Source organism: Felis catus, chromosome X (assembly GCF_018350175.1).
Source record: "Felis catus isolate Fca126 chromosome X, F.catus_Fca126_mat1.0, whole genome shotgun sequence".
Lineage (NCBI taxonomy): Eukaryota > Metazoa > Chordata > Mammalia > Carnivora > Felidae > Felis > Felis catus.
Window position 1 is genome coordinate 20,493,665 of NC_058386.1, and position 19,225 is coordinate 20,512,889.

The 19,225-nt window shown below is 43.4% G+C and overlaps 1 long non-coding RNA gene and 1 other non-coding gene across 7 annotated transcripts in view; one reads left to right on the plus strand and one right to left on the minus strand.

Moving 5' to 3' along the window:
• LOC102902350 overlaps nt 1-18,556 on the plus strand; it is a 69,154-nt gene extending 50,598 nt beyond the window's left edge. For 2 of the 6 annotated variants that reach the window (XR_006593018.1, XR_006593019.1), the window contains exons 2-5: nt 14,242-14,374; nt 15,218-15,486; nt 16,661-16,808; nt 18,071-18,556. This is a non-coding gene — a long non-coding RNA (uncharacterized LOC102902350). Of the gene's footprint in view, nt 1-11,631; nt 13,190-13,230; nt 14,096-14,241; nt 14,375-15,217; nt 15,487-16,660; nt 16,809-18,070 lie in introns of those variants that run through there. The other 4 variants (XR_002152485.2, XR_442454.4, XR_002152484.2 and 1 more) reach the window with 4 other exon arrangements.
• LOC111558853 lies at nt 6,186-6,269 on the minus strand. Its single transcript, XR_002739979.1, has one exon. It is a non-coding gene; the product is annotated as a small nucleolar RNA SNORD35 (small nucleolar RNA).
• Nucleotides 18,557-19,225: the final 669 nt, after the last annotated feature.

A 19,225-nucleotide genomic window follows, 5' to 3' on the forward strand; every position in this document is an offset into this window, starting at 1 on the left:
CGGACGCTCAACTGCCTGAGCCACCCGGGTGCCCTGAGGTGACATTTAAACTGAGACCTAAGTGACAAGAAGTTTTCAGCCCCTCAAGGACCTAGTAGAAGAGTGTTTAAGGCAAAGGAGCAGCAAGCACCAAGGAGATGGGAGTGATCTTGGCTTGTTCAAGGAAGAGCACGGTGGGAATGACACGAGTGAACGGGAGCGGAGTAGAGTTGACCTCAGGGAATCGGAGAGGAAAGCAAAAGCGGGTCAAATGAAAGGACAGCAGGGCAGCTCCGAGAGCCCAGCAGCTATCGGAGAACATGAATCAGGAGCGGTTCTAACACATAAGGTTGCGTGACTTTCTCAACACTGCCTAGGAGCACCGGGAGTAGAGAGGGCAGATGGAGGGATTGATATATGGTTGGAGGTTGCAGAACAAGCGTAGCAAATAGACAGTGGGGTAGAGGAGGGAGGGAATGGAGAGTTTGTAGTGTTGTGTTCTCAAGTCCAGGCTGGATAAGAAAAGACCGGAAGGCGAGAAGGTTGGAAGATAAGAGTGTGACATACAGGGAGAAACCAGAAGGCTGGGGGATTGGAGGCCTCAGAGGGTTTACAGGGCTTATGTGACAGACACAAGGTAGAGAGAAAGCTGGAAGGATAAAGGGTTTTACTCTGAGAGAAGAATACTGGGGTTTAAGAAAGCAGAGTTCACACAGCTTTGGGTGATGTCAAGGCCCATTGCTGAGGTAAAATGGAGGTGATGGTTGCAGAGGTGATCAGAGAAATGTGGTGTAAGATAGGGTCTTATCTGATTTCATCAAATCAAAGCTTTGGTGTGTCAAAGGACACCGTCAAGAAAGTGAAAAGACATGGGGCGCCTGGCTGGCTCAGTTGGTAGAGCATGTGACTCTTGATCTCGGGATTGTGAATTCGAGCCCCGTGTTGGATGGAGAGACTACTTAAAAATAAAATCTTTAAAGGGGCACGTGGATGACTCAGTCGGTTAGGTGTCCCAAGCTTAATTTCAGCTCAGGTCATGATTCCAGGGTCATGGAATCGAGCCCCATGTCAGGCTCCACACTGGTCATGGAGGCTGTTTAAGATTCTCTCTCTTCCTCTTCCTCTGCCCCTCTCCCTTGCTTGCGTTCTTATGCTCTCTAAATACATGAATAAAATAAAATAAAATAAAATAAAATAAAATAAAATAAAATCTTTTTAAAGTGAAAAGACAAGCAACAGAATGGGAGAAAATATTTGCTAATAACTTATGTGATGAGACTTGTATAAAAAATGTATAAATAACTGGGGCCCTTGGGTGGCCCAGTCAATTAAACATCTGACTCTTGATTTCGGCTTAGGTCATGATCACATGGTTTGTCAGATTGAGCCCCATGTCGGGCTTTGTGCTGACAGCGCCGACCCTGCTTGGGATTCTCTCTCTACTTCTCTCTCTGCCTCTCCTCTGCTCGCGCATGGTCTGTCTCAAAATAAATATTTAAGAAAAATGTATAAATAACTCTTACTGCTCAATGATAAAAAGATAGGTAACCCACTTAAAAATAGGCAAGGAATCTGAATAGATATTTCTCCAAAGATGACACATGCGCATGGTCCATAAGCACATGCAAAGATGCTCAACATCATTAGCCATCAAGGAAATGCAAACCAAAAGTACGATGAGATACCACTTCATACCTACTAGAATGGCTATAATCGAATATTCAGATAATAAACAAGTGTTGGCAAGGATATGGAGAAATTGGAACCCGCACGCATTGCTAGTGGGAACGTAAAATGGTGCAGCTGCTTTAGCAAATAGTTTGGCAGTTTCTTAAAATGTTAAAATTAGAGTTACTATATGACCCAGCAATTTCACGCTTAGGTATATACCCAAGAGAAATGAAAGCATATGCCCATACAAACACTTGTGCCCAAAAACTCACGGTAGCATTACTCAGTAGCCCAAAGTGGCAACAATGCGGACGTCCATCAACTGACAAATGAATAAGCGAAATACGGTATATCCACGCAGTGCAGCAACTTGGATGATCCTTGAAAATGTCACGCTAAGTGAATGGAGACAGTTACTACTTAGAGTTAGTAGTTGCTCAGAGTAGATTGGGGGATGGAAATAAGCATTTTCTTAATGAAATAGAACAGAATAGGCTAGATTAGATTAGACTGGATCGGGTCTTTACATCTTAGCTCAAGTACCATTTTCTCAGGAAGTCTTTCCTAACGAGGCCAAATCCCCCTCTCTTGGAACCTGTCCTTGATAGCACTAAGCACGGTTGGAAGCTGCTGTTAATTCGCAGGATGATTGGATGGACATTGGGATCCCAGGATGTGAATATAAATACACTGCATCTACCACACTTAGCCCAGTCGATAGCACGTAGCAGGTTATTTGTAAGCATCTGTTCAAGGAGGGAAGGAAAGAAGCTGGTCAGTGGGGGCTCAAAGCTGTAGTTGCAAAAAACACAGTAACCTAGAAGGAAAGGAATAAAATGGGGGATGTAGGTAGTTGAGGTCTCTAAAATAAAGATCTCTAAGAGAATGTGTTTCAAACTGGGGGGTCACAACACATTAGTGAATTGTGAGAATGATATACTAAGTTGTGGCCAGAATTTTTTAATGAAATGGAATGGGATAGGATAGAAAATATTGGAGAGGCACCTGGCTGGCCAAGTCGGTGGAGCTGGTGACTCTTGATCTCAGGGTCATGAATTCAAGCCCGACATTTGACATGGAGCCTACCTAAAAAAAAAAAAAAAAAGAAAAGAAAAAAACATATCAGAGAAAATACCACATACCAAGAGTAAAAATTTTCAAGAAACTTTTGTTTGAATTATATAGATCATATATATATATATACATATATATACATATATATATATATGTATATATATATATGGCAGTATCATAGCCAATGAGGTTTATCTGAGGCGTGATTATTGCTATAATATATATTGTATATGTATATACACACATATACATACATACCCATACACATGTGTGTCTTGTGTCATGATTTTACTGTGTTCCAATTTTTAAAAATTGAGACACTCCTGCCCATACCCTCTGGTTCAAACATTTATGACTGTAATTCTTTTCTGAAGCTCTGATCATTTTAGCAGTTTGAGAATCACTGAATATAAGGCTTTTGATGATTTGCACAGCATTTTTTAAAAAGTCATTTGTTAAGTACAAATTAAACATTAATTTCTCAAGTGTAAATTGAACACTGGTGGAATTTCTTAAGTATAAACATTAATTTGAGCTTTTAAGAACAAGTCAAACAATGGTTGCAATCTTTATTAGAATATTTTTTCAGTCTCTCAAACGTATCAACAAGTATGATTATTTCTAATCGTTTATGATTAACAAACCGAGGAAGTCAGTGTTGAGTTATGTGGCAAAACGCATGTCCTTGATTTAATTTCTATTACCATGAGTTATTTCAAAACAGTTTAACCACAAGATTTCTTTCAATGTGTGCAGCACGTCACGTGTGCTTAACATTTCTTTCGTTTGGGAAGCATGTGTGGTGGGCGCACAGGGGCTTTGGAGCCATTCTGGTCTGCAAGGAACCCTGGGTTTGCCACTTACTAGCTGTTTGACATTGGACAAGTTGGTGTGGTAGGATCTTGGCTTCCTTGTCTATAAAACAGAGAAAGTGATTTAGGTGGAAATTACCATTTGTAGAGGTCAAAATTGGTCCACTGTTGGCAATTTCATGTGGCTCAACCTAGTGATTATCTTACGGTGTGGTTGTGAAGATCAAACAAGACAATATTTGTTTAATACCTGTCACCATGCACATTTAATATTAATATTCCCTTTGATAAAGACAAAAAATATTAGCATCATTGTTGAATTATCTCTTTAAATTGGCAGCATATACATTGGTCCATTGCATATTATGTACTTATTTAATGTCTGTCTTGCCTTTTTGCAGAAAGAATTTAAGAAGACTGTTTTGCACATAGTTAGTACTGAATAAATATTTGGATACTAGTGAATTGATATTTCTGTTTAGCTTTGTTTCCTTGGTCATTTATGAGCCATCATTTGGTACTTTGCTAGAATTGGATGAAACATTAGAGAGCCCAATATGGACTGTTGTCTCCCAAGAGGATGTAACAAAATCTTGTTTTGTACTTCTGTGACGGGTATTTCTTTCCAGGGAGCCAGCCCCATGCAGTGGTGTCTGGTGAATGTTTAACAGAACTCTCTGGAGTTCAGGGTGTGTGGGTGGTGGTGGTGGACCTGATCTGCAGCGCCGGCCAATTTCTGTGCTGATACTTCCGTCACTGCTGCTTTCAGGCCGTGAACTTGACATCGCTGGATGCACAGTTGGGAAGAGATGAGTGTAATGAGCTTTCTGAGCTAGAGTCAGGTGCTCCAGCCACACTGCTGGCCCCAAGACTCGTGAAACCCACCCTGAGGGCAGTGCTCTCTAGACTGGGACTGACAGTGCGTGCAGGATTTTTGATTTATATTTATGCTGCTAATAAAGAAGTTTCATAATTACTGAGTATTTTTGAAAAACACAACTGAACAGAATAGCTGCAAAAGGGGGACAAAACAATAATTATAATATTTATTATTATCCTACATCTGTATGACACCTTCTCATTAAATTGCTTTTCTTGATGAGACAACCTGCAGGGTTTTGCTCTTTTTTCCTTTTGTCAACCTGTTATTTTAATGACTAAAAGACCAAGTAGGTGTTCCCCCCAAAAAGTGCTATGTAATTTTATATATTGACTCCCTTGATGAGCTAACTGGCTCAGATCTTGGGAAACTCCTTTTTTTGGTGCGACTGTAAATTTCAACATCATTTTTTAAAAAAAAAATGTGAATCACAATTGGGGGAATTGCTAAGGAAACGGATCATTTTATCAGTGATATATTTAAAGATTTTAAAAATGGTTCTGCAGTGGGACTCCCGGGTGGCTCAATCGGTTGAGCGTCCGACTTTCGATTTCTGCTAAGGTCATGATCCCAGGGTCATGGGATCGGCCCCCACTGTCGGGCTCTGCGCTGAGTGTGGAACCCGCTTGGGATTCTCACTGTCCCTCTGCCCCTCTCCCCTGCTCGCACGTGTTCTAAAATAAAAACAAATTAATTGAAAAATCCTTCTGCAAATAAAATGTTTTACTCTAAATCAGGGATACTAAATGGGAGGTGGTATCGTCCTGGGGTGGGGATAGATTTTAGAAATAGATGGTGGTAGTTTTTGTTGTTGTTGCAGTGATTGGGGAGCACTGTTGAAATCTAAAGGGTCCGGCCAGAGATGCTAGAATTGGAAATTGTCCCATGTTCTGAATGACCTGCAAATCTTTTTTTTTAAGAGAGAGAGAGAGAGAGTGCACATGACAGCAGGGGAGGGGCAGAGAGAGAGGGAGAGAGAGGGAGAATCTTAAGCAGGCTCCACATTCAGTGTGGAACCTGATGCAGGGGTTGATCTCCTGATGCTGAGATCATGACCTGAGTCGAAATCGAGTCAGACACTTAACTGACTGAGCCACCCAGGCACCATGACCTTCAGAGATATTCTGCTGAGCTGTCATGTTGATGAAAATAAGCACCCAGGTTTCCAAGAGCACAAGGATGCTTGCATTTAGTTTTGCTTCGAACCCTCCAAAAGTTGTTCACCATGTTGGGAAGTCTTAGCAACATTGGTGGTAACTGATTTTGCCACTAGGGCACACCTGTGTCAGTCTTTGTCTTGCACCGTCACTCACAGTGATGGTATGACAGTGTAAGCGTTCGGCTCCTCTATTTTGTCTTCTAGTATTGCTGTGCCTGAGTTTACATTTTGAGGTGCACGTTATTTTATTATAAATTACTTATTTTTATTTGCCCTTTCTATCAGGGCGTTATGTTGATTGATTTTTACAGTTATGCGTAGGGGTATGTGGTATCACCTGTGAGTTTCATTTCAGGTTAGTACAGGAGGGCTACTGAGTATGTGTTATTAAAGGAGTCATTGGGTCTGAGACCCAATAACTAATCTAAGTGGCTAATCCTTAGCATGATATGGCAATGCCATTTCTTTTTCCACGGTCCCAGCATATCTTCCTACCATCTGATATCGCATTCCCTTGGCTTCAATACTATAAGCAAATTGTTCACCTCTGCCCCAGTCACTACCATTTGTGGTCTAAAGTAACAATTTTACCCATTTTCCTTATTTTTCCTTCCTGGCATCAGCTGAGCCATCGGCATTATTGCCACTGCCCACAGCGGCATCTGACCATCATGAGAAAAAGCCATCATGAGAAAAAGCCATCATGAGAAAAAGCCATCGTCTGCGGAATTTTACCCTTTTTTTTTTTAATTTTTTTTAATGTTTATTTATTTTTGAGACAGAGAGAGACAGAGCACGAACGGGGGAGGGTCAGAGAGAGGGAGACACAGAATCTGAAACAGGCTCCAGGCTCTGAGCTGTCAGCACAGAGCCTGACGCGGGGCTCGAACTCGCAGACTGCAAGATCATGACCCGAGCCGAAGTCGGCCGCTTAACCGACTGAGCCACCCAGGCGCCCCGACCCATTTTCTTGATCAGAGTTCACAGTTTTGCCATTCGTTCTTCAGAACATTTGGTGACCTCTTGGAAAAGGACGTAGTCAAAAAGGCCAGTGGATCAGTTTTTACTGTTGTAAAATGAAGTGAGCCTAAATTTCCTTGAGTTTAGAATTTGCCCGTGAGGAATTCGGAGGCAGGCAGGAGCGAGCACATCTGTTTCGTCTCATGCCTTACGTAGAGGCAATAAACACTCCGGTAAGAAAATAAGCACTTAGTGCTGTGCACACAGTAACAAAAAATAAATGCATACTTTGAGCGGGACCCTAATATGAACCTACAGATCATGTTGTCAACACAGTGAAAATGAAAAACAATGCGTCGTCAGTGAATAAACTCGTAATGAACATGCAGGGCTCACCTTCGGCAAGAACGCAAAGTAGCTGGTGTTTGTTTCCAGCGCTTGTGTCTTCTCTCTTGGGTGCCCTTTTCTTCCCTCAGCACCTCCCACCGCAGCGAGCCTAAGGCTCTCGGCCGGTCCTTTTCTGATTTGAAGGAGTCTCCCCGTCAGAAGGAAAGGGGTCTGGTACACCTTTTTTCTTACTAACTCTAGAATCTTTTTAGAGCAGATGGGCTGTCTTCGGAGATGAGGATAGTGGTTACCTTGGACAGGCAGAGATGACTGGAAAGGAGCTTAAGAGCTTCTGGGGGAGCTGGTGATGTTGTGTTTCTTGTTTTATTGTGGTAAAAGATACATATCGTAAAATTTACCAACTTGGCTGTCTCTAAGCGTACAGTTCAGTAGTGTTAAGTATATTCACATTGTTTTGAAGTAGATCTTTAGAACTTTTTCATCTTGTAAAACTGAAACTCTGTACCCATTAAACAATAACTCCTCATTTCTCCAGTGCCCTTGGTAATTGCCATTCTACTTCCTATTTCTATATATTTGACTACTCTAGATACCTTATATGGGTGGAATCATGCAGTCTTTATCCTTTGGTGACTGGTTTATTTCACATAGTATCATGTCCTCAAATTTCCTCCATATTGTAGCACGTGACAGGATTTCCCTTCTAATGTTGTATTTATTTTTTTAATGGCATTTTTCAATGTTTCCTTCTTTTTTTAATATGAAATGTATTGTCAAATTGGTTTCCATACAACACCCAGGGCTCATCCCAACAGGTGCCCTCCTCAATGCCCATCACCCACTTTCTCCTCCCTCCCACCCCCCATCAACCCTCAGTTGGTTCTCAGTTTTTAAGAGTCTCTTAGGGTTTGCCTCCTTCCCTCTCTGGAACTTTATTTTTCCCCCTTCTCCTCCCCCATGGTCTTCTGTTAAGTTTCTCAGGATCCACATAAGAGTGAAAACATACGGTATCTGTCTTTCTCTGCCTGACTTATTTCACTTAGCATCACACTCTCCAGTTCCATACACGTTGCTACAAAAGGCCATATTTCATTCTTTCTCATTGCCACGTAGTATTCCATTGTGTATATAAACCACAATTTCTTTATCCATTCATCAGTTGACGGACATTTAGGCTCTTTCCATCATTTGGCTATTGTTGAGAGTGCTGCTGTAAACATTGGGGTACAAGTGCCCTTATGCATCAGCACTCCTGTATCCCTTGGGTAAATTGCTAGCAGTGCTATTGCTAATGTTGTATTTCTTGATCTGTGTGCTGGTTACCTGAGTACACTCCCTTTGGGAAAATTCATCCAGTTGTGCACTCATTTTTTTTAAGTTTATTTATTTGTTTTGAGAGAGACAGAGAGCTTGTGAATGGGGGAGGCACAGAGAGAGAGGGAGAAGCTCAAGCAGACTCTGCACTGACAGTGGGGCTCGAACTCGCGAACTGTGAGATCGTGACCTGACGCTTAACCAACTGAGCCACACCGGCACCCCCAGCTGTGCACTTACTGACTGGACCCACTTCTGTATGCATGTTATACTTCCAAGAAAGACTTTATAAATTAGACGGAGACAAAATTTAAAAATCATTACTACCGCTTCTACTAAGCTATTAGTAACTTGTGTTAATGTTTCCCAGGGATGTTTTGGAAGCACCAGTTAGAGAAGGCAATGCTTAACTCCAAGGGGTATGTGGTGAAGGCAGAACTTCACAAGAGATGGCTTCACACAGGCCCTATTCAAATCTTCCTTGATGTGTGGCTCTGAGCCCCTTCATACAGAAGGCTGGTACTACCCATCTCAATCCAAAATCACTAAACACTAATCCCCCCCCCCCCACCACCAAACAAGAGCAGAAGGTAAAGAAAAAAACCCACTGTCCTTAAAGAGGTAAATGAGATTGGGAAGAAAGCCCATTGAAGAAAATTGTAGGAGAAAGAACAAAACAGCGTTGGAAGAGGACAATCAGGTAGGGTTGTCACATTTAGAAAAAAAAAAAGCCAAAAAGACAAATGATCAATACAGGACACCCATTGAAACTTGAATTTCATATAATCAACAAATAGGTTTTTAAAGTAGAAATATGCTCCAAATAGTACATGGGACATACTTGTACTCAAAATATATTTGTTGGTGAGGCACCTGGGTGGCTCAATCGGTGCAGTGTCTGATACTTGATTTTAGCTCCATTCATGATCTCAAGGGTTTGTGAAATTGAGCCTGGCATTGGGCTCTTCACTGACAGCGTGGAACCTGTTTGAGATTCCCTCTCTCCCTCTCTCTCTGCCCCTCCCCTGCTTGTGTCCTCTCTCTCTTTCTCTCTCTCTCAAAATAAATAAAAAACTTTAATATATATGTAAAAATTTGTTGTTTATCTGAAACTCACCTTCCACTGGGCACCCTGTATGTTTTACCTGGCAACCCTAGATACAAGGGAAGGAAGAGGGAGATAAAATCACAGGGAACATGAAAAATGTCTTTTCAATGCAGGGATCCAGCCCAAAGCCAGATTCTCTTACAACTACCTAGCATTGGATAACATTCCCTGTCCTCAATGAGGGAAAGAACTTTGCACTAGGAATCAGTTTAATTTTGCAATGAAGAAAAAATTGGACTTTTCTTAAATCTCTTGCTAGGGGTCCAGAGTTTAATCCAAATCCTTTCACACTTGCTGTTTTGCCGAGAGCTGAGTGACACAAACTGCCTGGGATAATGGTGTGGGGTTGCAGGCAGGAAGGGCAAAGGACTTCGTCTGAAAGACCTAGTGCCTGGTAGTGACTTGTCAGTTTTCATCTGAAGCGGTTTTTTGATGTGTATAAATAGGGGTTGCCATTAAAAGTACTGCATCATTACTGGTGGGGAAAAACAAGTTCCCGAACACTCCGCCCTCTCTATTCATCAAAGCCAAAGTGTCCAAGATTCACTCAAGGTGAATGAGGGCAGTTGTTCTGGAAGAGTTGGCTTTGTCACACAGTTTCTGATTTGCTTTGCAGCCCTGCGGTTAAACCCTTCTAACTCTGAGTCCATAAAGGGATAATAAGGCTTGATCAATGTAAGTTCTCAAGCTCATTGTGTAAAAGAAACAATTTTTAAAATTGCAAGTATATAATGAGGATGAAATAATTGACAAGATGATTCTAAGCTGAAGTTTCGCAAAGCCCATTTTAACGATTTGTTGTAAAATCAGAAGTACAGTTGCGCGTAGTTAAAGTCAAACGTCCTTTAACTAGTTTGTTACTAGACATAGGTAAACTATATGTTCTGTGACCTTTTTAGACCATTAGTTGCTTAGTAAGATTTTCTTTCATAGGTTTGAAGTAAACTTTGGCCTAGCTCGGGTCGAGTTATCACCAAACTTTAAAACTGTGAAAGACTGAATTTATTACATGGGAGCTATATCTGTGACTGAATTTATTACATGGGAGCTATATCTATGACTGTTATCAACTGGAGAGGTAGAATCTTGGTTGATACTTTTTATGGCTTTATGAAACTGTCGACACCCTGACCTGCGTGTCCTCACACAGTTTCCTTAGGTGTCTATAACCTCAGCTTCCTCATCTACAAAAATGAGGGGGTGGACCAGATGACCTCTACCCTCCAAGCTATAAGACATCATGACTAGATTCCACTAAAGGTGTGTCCATCTCAGGGTTAGGTGACTTAGAACAACTTACCTAGAACTTTTCTCAGTAGTGATGTTTATTATTTGAATAGATAAAGGTAAGTAGAGTACACAACAAGTGTTACCGATTGCTTCCTGTCCCCTTGGAAATCTTTTGTGGGTAAATAATCAGAACTTGGGGGGAAACCAGAATGCCCATAAAGCAATAATGTCTAGATGGGACCAAGGATTAATGAGCTGAGATGTGGTTACTCCAGGGGGAATAGATTCCATGAGAGAGAGAGAGAGAGAGAGAGAGAGAGAGAGAGAGAGAGAGAGAAACCTGTCTTTACTTCCTCAAAAAACCAGATTGTTCCGGTTGGGAACAAGAGATTCACTCTTAGGACACTCTGCTGCCAGAAGCAACATCTTCTGTTTGATTCCCATAACGGTCAAGGATAGCACGTAAGGGCAGCTGTGACACAAGACGGGACCACGCCTGAGGCTGAGTGTTTCCACTCACCCCAAGTCTGAGGTGAACAGTCTGTAGGTAGCACCTTGGGGATCAGGCCTTCTCACCTCCAGAATCTCCATACCCGTTAAGTCAAGTGTTTAAGATGCAAATTATTTGGCTCACGACACCCTTTTTGCTTCCACACTGCCTGTCAAGTATTTGTGTACTTTCTGACAGATTATAAATGTGTCTAAAAATGTTCGGCCACAGCTTCTTGCTGCGACTCTTCCACGTGAGACAGCTTGTGACCATCCCCTCAGCCATTTTCTCAAGGAAGCAACAGCTTGGAAGGGAGACTCACAGTCGGGAGGGGAGACTCCGGGGTCAAACAAGGCAAGGTCACGTCAGCTGCTTCGCCGGCTTTATTCCTTCCCCATGCTCTGGCTCTGTCTTCCTCACCAAAGGGACAGAAATCTGGAAGGATATTCTAAGGATCCCTGAGTACTGTGTATACGCAGGCACTATGGAATATATGTACATCCTCAAGGACATACTAATCAAAGCTAATTTACAAGGGGATCTAGGAGAAAGAGTTGTAATATGGTCCATATCATGGTGTGTACAGAGTGTGTATGGTAGGTGATAGTTCGTAGCAAAGTTCAGTATTTTTTCCAGAAAACTCGGCAAAGATTTTACCCTCTGAGGCATAGATGCCCATCTGCTTGTCCCCAGAGCTTGTGAATAGGTTATTTCACGTGGCTAAACGGACTTTGCAGATATGATTAAGCTAAGGGTCTTGAGATGGGGAGATGATTCTGGATTATCTGCATGGGCGCAGTGTCATTACAAAGGTTCTGATAGGAGAGAGGCCGGAGAGACGAGAAGGAGACATGATGAGGGAAGCAGAGGTTGGAGTGATGTGAGGCCATGAGCCAAGGAATGCAGGAAGCCTCTAGAAGGCAGAAAAGGCCCAGCCATAGATTCCTCTTTAGAGCTTCCAGAAAGAACGCAGCCCTGCTAACTCCTTGATTTTAGGGCTTCTGACCTCCAGACGTGTAAGAGAATAAACGTGTGCTGTTTGAAGTCACTCAGTTTGTGGTGATGTGTTACAGCAGCCACAGGAAGCTAATGTAGGAGGATTCAACAGGCTATTTTCAATTCAGTGAGAGTGCTTTGGTGAAAGCGTTAGGGGTAATGGCAGGCAGGAGTGTTCAGAGTCAGTTACTGTACAGAGTTTATTGGGAGCCCACCATCAGCTAGGAACTGAGACCTCCCTTGTGGACAAACTGACATGGGCTCTGCCGATACGGAACTTAGAGCCACAGGAGGAAGACCGGCATTAAACCAAAATGGCTATTAATTAACCTCAAGTGTGCAGTGTGCTATGAAGTACTGCATGGTACGATGCAAATGATTAAAAGGAGAGCTCTTTCTTCTGGATGGTCAGGGAAGGTTTTCCTGAGGATGTGATGTTTAAGGCAGACTCTGAGGTTGAAAGAGCCTTTCAGACAATCGGTAGAGCATATGCAAAAGCTGTAGGCAGGCAAAGCATTGTGTTTTAACGAGTTAAGAGAAATCCAGTGCCATTGGAGCCGACAGAATAAGGGCTAGTGCTGTACAAGAGGAGATGGAGGGGTGACTAGGGCTAGGCGAGACAGGGCCTTGTAGGCCGCTGAAGGATTGTGGCATGCCCATATTTACAGTTTTATTTTTATTAAAAAGTTTTTTTCTAATGTTTATTTTTGAGACAGGGCGAGACAGAGCATGAGCAGGGGAGGGGCAGAGAGAGCGGGAGACACAGAATCTGAAGCAGGATCCAGGCTCTGAGCTGTCAGCGGGGCTCGAACCCGCAAACGCGGTATCATGACCTGAGCCGAAGTCAGATGCTTAACCGACCGAGCCACCCAGCTGCCCTGAGGTGTTGAAGGATTCTAAGCAGAGTTTACGAAAATGGGGACATGTTCTGAATTCCAGGTCGTCAGCTGTCAGCACAGAGCCGGATGTGGGGCTCGGACTCATCAAAAGTGACATCGTGACCTGAGTTGAAGTCAGACGCTCGACCAACTGAGCCACCCAGGCGCCAACCCCCCGCCCCTCCGCATTTATACTTAAAGATCACGTAGGCTATAGTGGATGAAAGAAGGGACTGAGGTGCAACAGAAGATGGCAAGAGACCAGTTATAAGGATACTGCAACAGCCCGGGTGAGAAGTAACGGTAGTCCTGGTTAAGATGGTGGCAGTGGGGATGGAGGGAAGCAGAAGGGTTTAAGAGATGGGTATATAGGTCAGAGAATCAAAAGATCTGGCGATTGATGGAGCGTGAGAGGTGACAGAGAGGGAGGTGTTAGGGATGGTGCCTAGGTTCATACTTAAGCAACCTGGTCAGCAGAACTGCCATTTTCTAAGGAAGGGAACCATGCTGGAAGAGAAGAATTTTGGTGGGAAGAACATGAGTATGACTTTGGACATGTATAACCTGAGGGGGTCACTGAGACATTCATGTGGAAATGTCAAGTAGGCATTTGCGTACCCGGGGGCAGGAGATTTAAACTGGGGAGTTAGAATTTCAACCGTAAGTGACGTTCTGGGGACAGCGGAGATTGCCCAAGAAGGGAGAAGCCGGTAAGAGGAGGGCCTCTGAAAGGGCTCTAAGGAACCTCAAAGGAAGCAGAGGAGCAGAGGTCAGAGAAAGAGACGTGGAAATGACTAGAAAGCAAAGGAAAAAACAAGGAGGGCGTGGAGCCAATGAACTGAAAGGAAAAGTGAGTTTTTTTTCAGAAAGGACGGAGTGACTGTGAGATCATGAAAAATAGGGACTAAAAAGTATCCCCTGGACATGAAGATCGTTGGTCAGTGACCTTAGCATGAATTCGGTGTGGGGGAGGGAAGGGGTCATCTTCTCTAAGTGTTTCTGGCAGACGTTAGTGAGAACAGGGTCTTCAGGAAAAGCTACGTGCTGGTGAGAAGTCGGACAGGAAACTGCCGCCGGGAGTGGCTGAAGGCTGCGCGGCCACCACCGCCCACGTGCACCAGTACTTTGCCTTCCCAGAAAGACGCGTAGGTGGTAGACAGGACTCCAGACCCGCAGGGCCTTAACCGCATCTCCTTGTACGCTTGTCACCTCTGGCCGGAATCATTCCCTCTTTCTCTTAGCTCTCTGCTCCTTGCTTGCGGCCATCCCTGTCTCCCTTCTTGGTTATTCTGAGACTGGACCCGTGAGCTCACCCTCTCATTCTCTCTTCCTTTCATTCTAGTGTTGAAGAGATTTTGTGTCTCCAGGGAGTCGGAGTGACTTGATACGTCAGAGCAGTTCTGCAGTGTGTATGCAGTGGTTCTTCATGGAGCGCGGTGAGTCCCATGAGCAGACAGAGGACAAGAGCATATTAGGTAAGTGACTGGACGGAGAAGCTTGAGGGGAGGATACGGCTAAGTCTTCTTCCGTGTGGAAAGCCAGAAAGGCTATTGATAGAGCCAAAGACTTGCTCCAGGTTGGAAGTGCAAATAATCTTGCCGTTCAAAGAGAGAATGCTCTCTTCGGCAGCACCTGTACAAATAACGGTGAGAGAAAGCGTTCCTCTGGTTTTTATCGTCTACTGAAATTCAGCTTACGTATAATTCACATGGAATTCCTTGACCACGACTACGAGGTGTGTGTAGGAGTCCAGCCTCCTCCACTTTCGTGCGGCCACAGAGCCAGATAAAACTCACTCAAGACCAAAGTGGCTTTGTCGCTGAAACCAGAGCAACAATAGGAATCCTGAGAAGAAACACACACACACACACACACACACACACACACACACACACACACACACAGAAAGAATGAAGTCATTAGAGGGAAAGGAATAAAAGAAGAAAAGGGTTATACAAGGAGTTATACAAGGGGAGACAGAATACAGCTCTGACTCACACAATAATTAACTCACTCTGAATAATATCAGAGTTCTGAACTTGGTTTTGAACACGAATATAGCTTTTATTTGTACAGTGGGGGTAGTTGTTCCCCCCCTTCACCATTTCCTTTACCCTTCAGGTTAATTATTCCCTCAAGGAACACACAATTATTTTCTCTTGTTTTCTGGGAAAGTGCTTGTGCTCACTCTTCCCTCAGGATCTGTTGAATAAGTTAGTACCCGATGAAAGATAGTAGCAGGTGACTACATGGGCACTGATAAATAATTGAGTATTTTAGTTAGAGCTCTTCTCAGAGACTCATGATCTTCTTTCTAGAGATCAGCTGAAGTGCAGCCCTCTCATTTTACATAGGAGGAATTGGGCATGGAAAGATGAAGCAATTTTCCCAAATCCACAGAGCTACTTCGTGGCAGATCTAGGCCTGCAACTTTGGGGTCAGGTGTCTCCGAGGCTGTGCTGTCCCGTTCGAATGCCTCGAATCAGCCACAGCGCCCATAATTGAGAGCTTCTTCCGGCCGGGAGGGTACCTTCTCCACCTCTCACGACAAATCTTTAAAGGAGGCCTTATCACTCCCATTTCCCAGGTGAGAAAACCAAAGCTCAGAGAGGTTAGCTAATTCGCCTAAGACCACGCTGTCAGTGCTAGTAGAACTGCCTAATCTTGTGGGATGGCCCAGTGGGGATTATCAGCATCTAGGGCCGATCCGACTCCTCAGGGGGGACAGGTGATGGGAGGCCTGCTGTCACAAGGAATGCCCAAAGGTCCACACCACAAAATATTGACCCAACTCCTCGGCTATGGTGCCTAAAGGTTGAACTTGGAGTCATGGCTAGGAAAGAGCAGAGTCTTGAGGGAATGGAATGCTGAAGAGTTGTATTTTCTTGGGAAGGGGAACTGTGTGGAGCAAAGGAGAGCTTTTCAGGCTGAGTAGGATGATACTTCTTAAGTGGAGACAGCGTAAAGGGAAGGGTGCTCTGGAGAAGGAACTGATACTTCCCAATTCTGAATGGTATCTAGAATGAGGCTGGATCTTTGAGCCCCTGATTGGGCTGAGGCGTTTATGGAAATCGATAGCATGCATTTATAGAACCTGATCAGTACGCTGCGACTGTACTATTTTTGAAGGGGGGCCATCATTACATAGAACCGAATTACAATCCTGGGCTCAAGATATCAGGTCCATGCGTGGCTCTCTCTTTAAATAAATACATAGGTAAAATGAACACCCGTGAACCCAACATCCAAACCACAAACTGGAGCAGTCAATGAAGCTGTCTGACGATACCGAGTTTTGAAGAGGAAGATATGGATTAGCCAAACCTCTTATTCATCCCTAGGAATATAAATTACTGTAATCAGTTTCCATTATTTTATAGTGTTAAACATTCTCATGGAATCTATAAACCTGGCCAAAAATAACAGCAGCACTGTTTATTTGTAAATGATAGGGCTAAGTAGCAAGTTTTTCTTCCTGCCACATCTGAAAGTTTAGACGAATACACGAATCTTCCTTTTTTGAATGGGAAAGCCTAGCTCTTCAAAAGCACCCATTCCGCACCTTTTTCCAAGTTACGGTTAGCTTGAACAGGAAGGCAATACTGTATTGCTTGTCACTAGTCATATGTTTGTCAAATGGGATCTAGGACTAGGAAGGTGTAGTCTTATTTTTTACTGAGGCTTGTCTGTGCAAAGCGATTGCAGTTTTAGAGAACTCATCTGCTTGCATTTGTTTGGCATCGCTCCCTCTGCTTGTATAGGTCTTCAAGTCATGGCAGAGACAAAAGCCTTGGCAACTGGGTAACTCCCTGAACGATAATCCAGTGTTGGATCTCCTGACTCTACCATATATCAGTGGATGGCCACGGGCAAGTTGCTGAACTTCTCTGAGCCTCAGGTTTCTCATCTGTGAGTAGGCAAACTCGTGTGTGCCTTGTGGGGCTGCTATGTCGATTAAAAGAGGGAACTGCCCCTAACCAGCTAGGCCACAAAGAAGCCCAGCAGCAAGTGTTAGTTATGTTTTCTATAGAAACAGGAGTATAAGGGGTACCTGGCAATATATCTCGCACAGCACGTATCTAATAGAAATCTAATGTGATTGGGGCGCCCGGGGGGCTCAGTTGGTTACTTGTCTGACTCTTGATCTTGGCTCAGGTCATGATCTCACAGTTCATGGCCCCCCCTTCTCGGCGGTGGGCTCTGTGTTGAGAGCGCTCAGAACCTGCTTGGGATTCTCTGGCTCCCTCTCTGCCCCTTCCCTACTCATGCAGGCGCATGCGTTCTCTCTCTCTCTCTCTCTCTCTCTCTCTCTCTCTCTCTCTCTCTCTCTCTCAAAATAAATAAACATTAAAAAAATATAATGTGGGGCGCCTGGGTGGCTCAGTAGCTTGAGTGTCCGACTTCGGCTCAGGTCATGATCTTGCGGTTTGTGAGTTCGAGCCCCATGTTGGGCTCTGTGCTGACAGCTCAGAGCCTGGAGCCTGCTTCAGATTCTGTGTCTCCCTCTCTCTCTCTGCTCCTCCCCCACTTGTGCTCTGTCTCTCCCTCTATCAAAAATAAATAAAAAATGTAAAAAAAAAAATTAAAAAAAAATATAATGTGATCCCCAAATGTGAGGCACAGATGTAATTTAACATTTTCTGAAAGCTACACTTAAAAATGAACCAAAAACCCCAAATGAAATTAATTTTAATATTATATATGATTTAATCAATGTAACTGATATATCTAACATGTTATCATTTCAACATGTAATCAATATAGAAAATTCTAAATGAGAGTTTGTTTTCTTTTTTCTTTTCCCTCTCTCTTTTTTTTTTTTTGCATACTGAGTTTCTGAAATCCAGTGTGAATTTGCCATTTACAATACCTCTCAGCTCGGATCAGCACATTTCAAGGGCTCAAGAGCCCCACTTGGCTACTGTTGCTGTTGTATCGGGCAGTGCAGCCTTAGCGCTTCTAATGAGATTGGATCTCTTTAGATTTCAAAATCTGGACTTTCAGTTCTATTCTAGTGCACATTCCAAACAATGGGAGGTGATTGACCGTATTCCTGTTCCTTTAATATCACTAATTTGTAATTGCCTCGTAGATGGGACACGGGTCAGATTATCCTAGAGCTGGGGTCCCCAATCTTTTTGTGACAAGTGGCTGTTTTTCTTTTCCTCCAGGCTTTCGGCATAAGTGGAGGGAGAAGAAGGTGAAAAGAGTTGGAACTGACAATAAAACTCCAGCGCCCTGGAGAGGGGGCCTTCCTGGAAGCTACATAAGTCTCCCTGATGGAAGGAAATCTTAGCGACTTTGGAAACGACTCAAGTTTGCTGTCATGTTCACATGTGGTGGTCGTGACGGTCAGGGCCGGGGGAGGCTGCACCTTAGTGAACAGCTTGGGTGAATGAGGGCTGTACTAAACTCACCGATGTGAGAAATGCCAAGTTTTCCAGATAATAGGTGGCACCTTAGATGTCAGAGTCCACTGCAAATAATAGTTCGTGCTCAGTTAGTTATGGGTACTAAGTAAATATTAATAGAAACTGATAAGATCATGATTTGGAGAAAAACAGAAAAGCAGTAAGTAGATTGTGACAAGTTGCTGTGTAATTACCTTTCATCTTTTGGGGTAAAGGAGAACTGAATAAAGCCACTCATGTTACCTATTCTGGGCTCACATTTTTGGATCACGTTCCCACCCAGAGACTCCAAGGAATTCCTAAATGTCAATCCAACCATGGTATCACTCAAAACACTCCTTAGTGGTTATCATATTGTTGGCATTTTTCTGTTTCCTTCCAGACTTTTTCTGTGAAGTTTTGTGATCTTTTCATAGCTGAGCTCAAACTTAGTACTAAACTTTGTATCTTGCTTTTGCCCACTTATAATGTTTGCATTTTCTGTGTTCTCATATAGACTTCACACCACAAATTTTTCTTAAGTTGATTCATTTTTGAGAGAGAGAGAGTGCACATGACACACATGAGCGGGAAAGGGGCAGAAAGAGAGGGAGAGAGTCCCAGGCAGACTCCACGCTGTCAGTGCGGAGGCCAACGTGGGGCTTGAGCCACGAACTGAGAGATCATGACCTGTGCCGATATCAAGAGTCAGATGCCCAACTGTCTGAGCCACCCAGGCACCCCTCACACAACAAATTTTTAATGACAGTGTATCGGTCCATTGAGTGGGTGTGCCATGATTTATTGAGCTATTTTTCCATTATTGTCTTTTCCTTCTGGATATTATAGAATGTAACTTTGTTTCATAAATTTGCACATGAAACATTACCTTTCTTTATTTTTAAAAAATAAAATTAAATCTGGGTTTGAATTCCC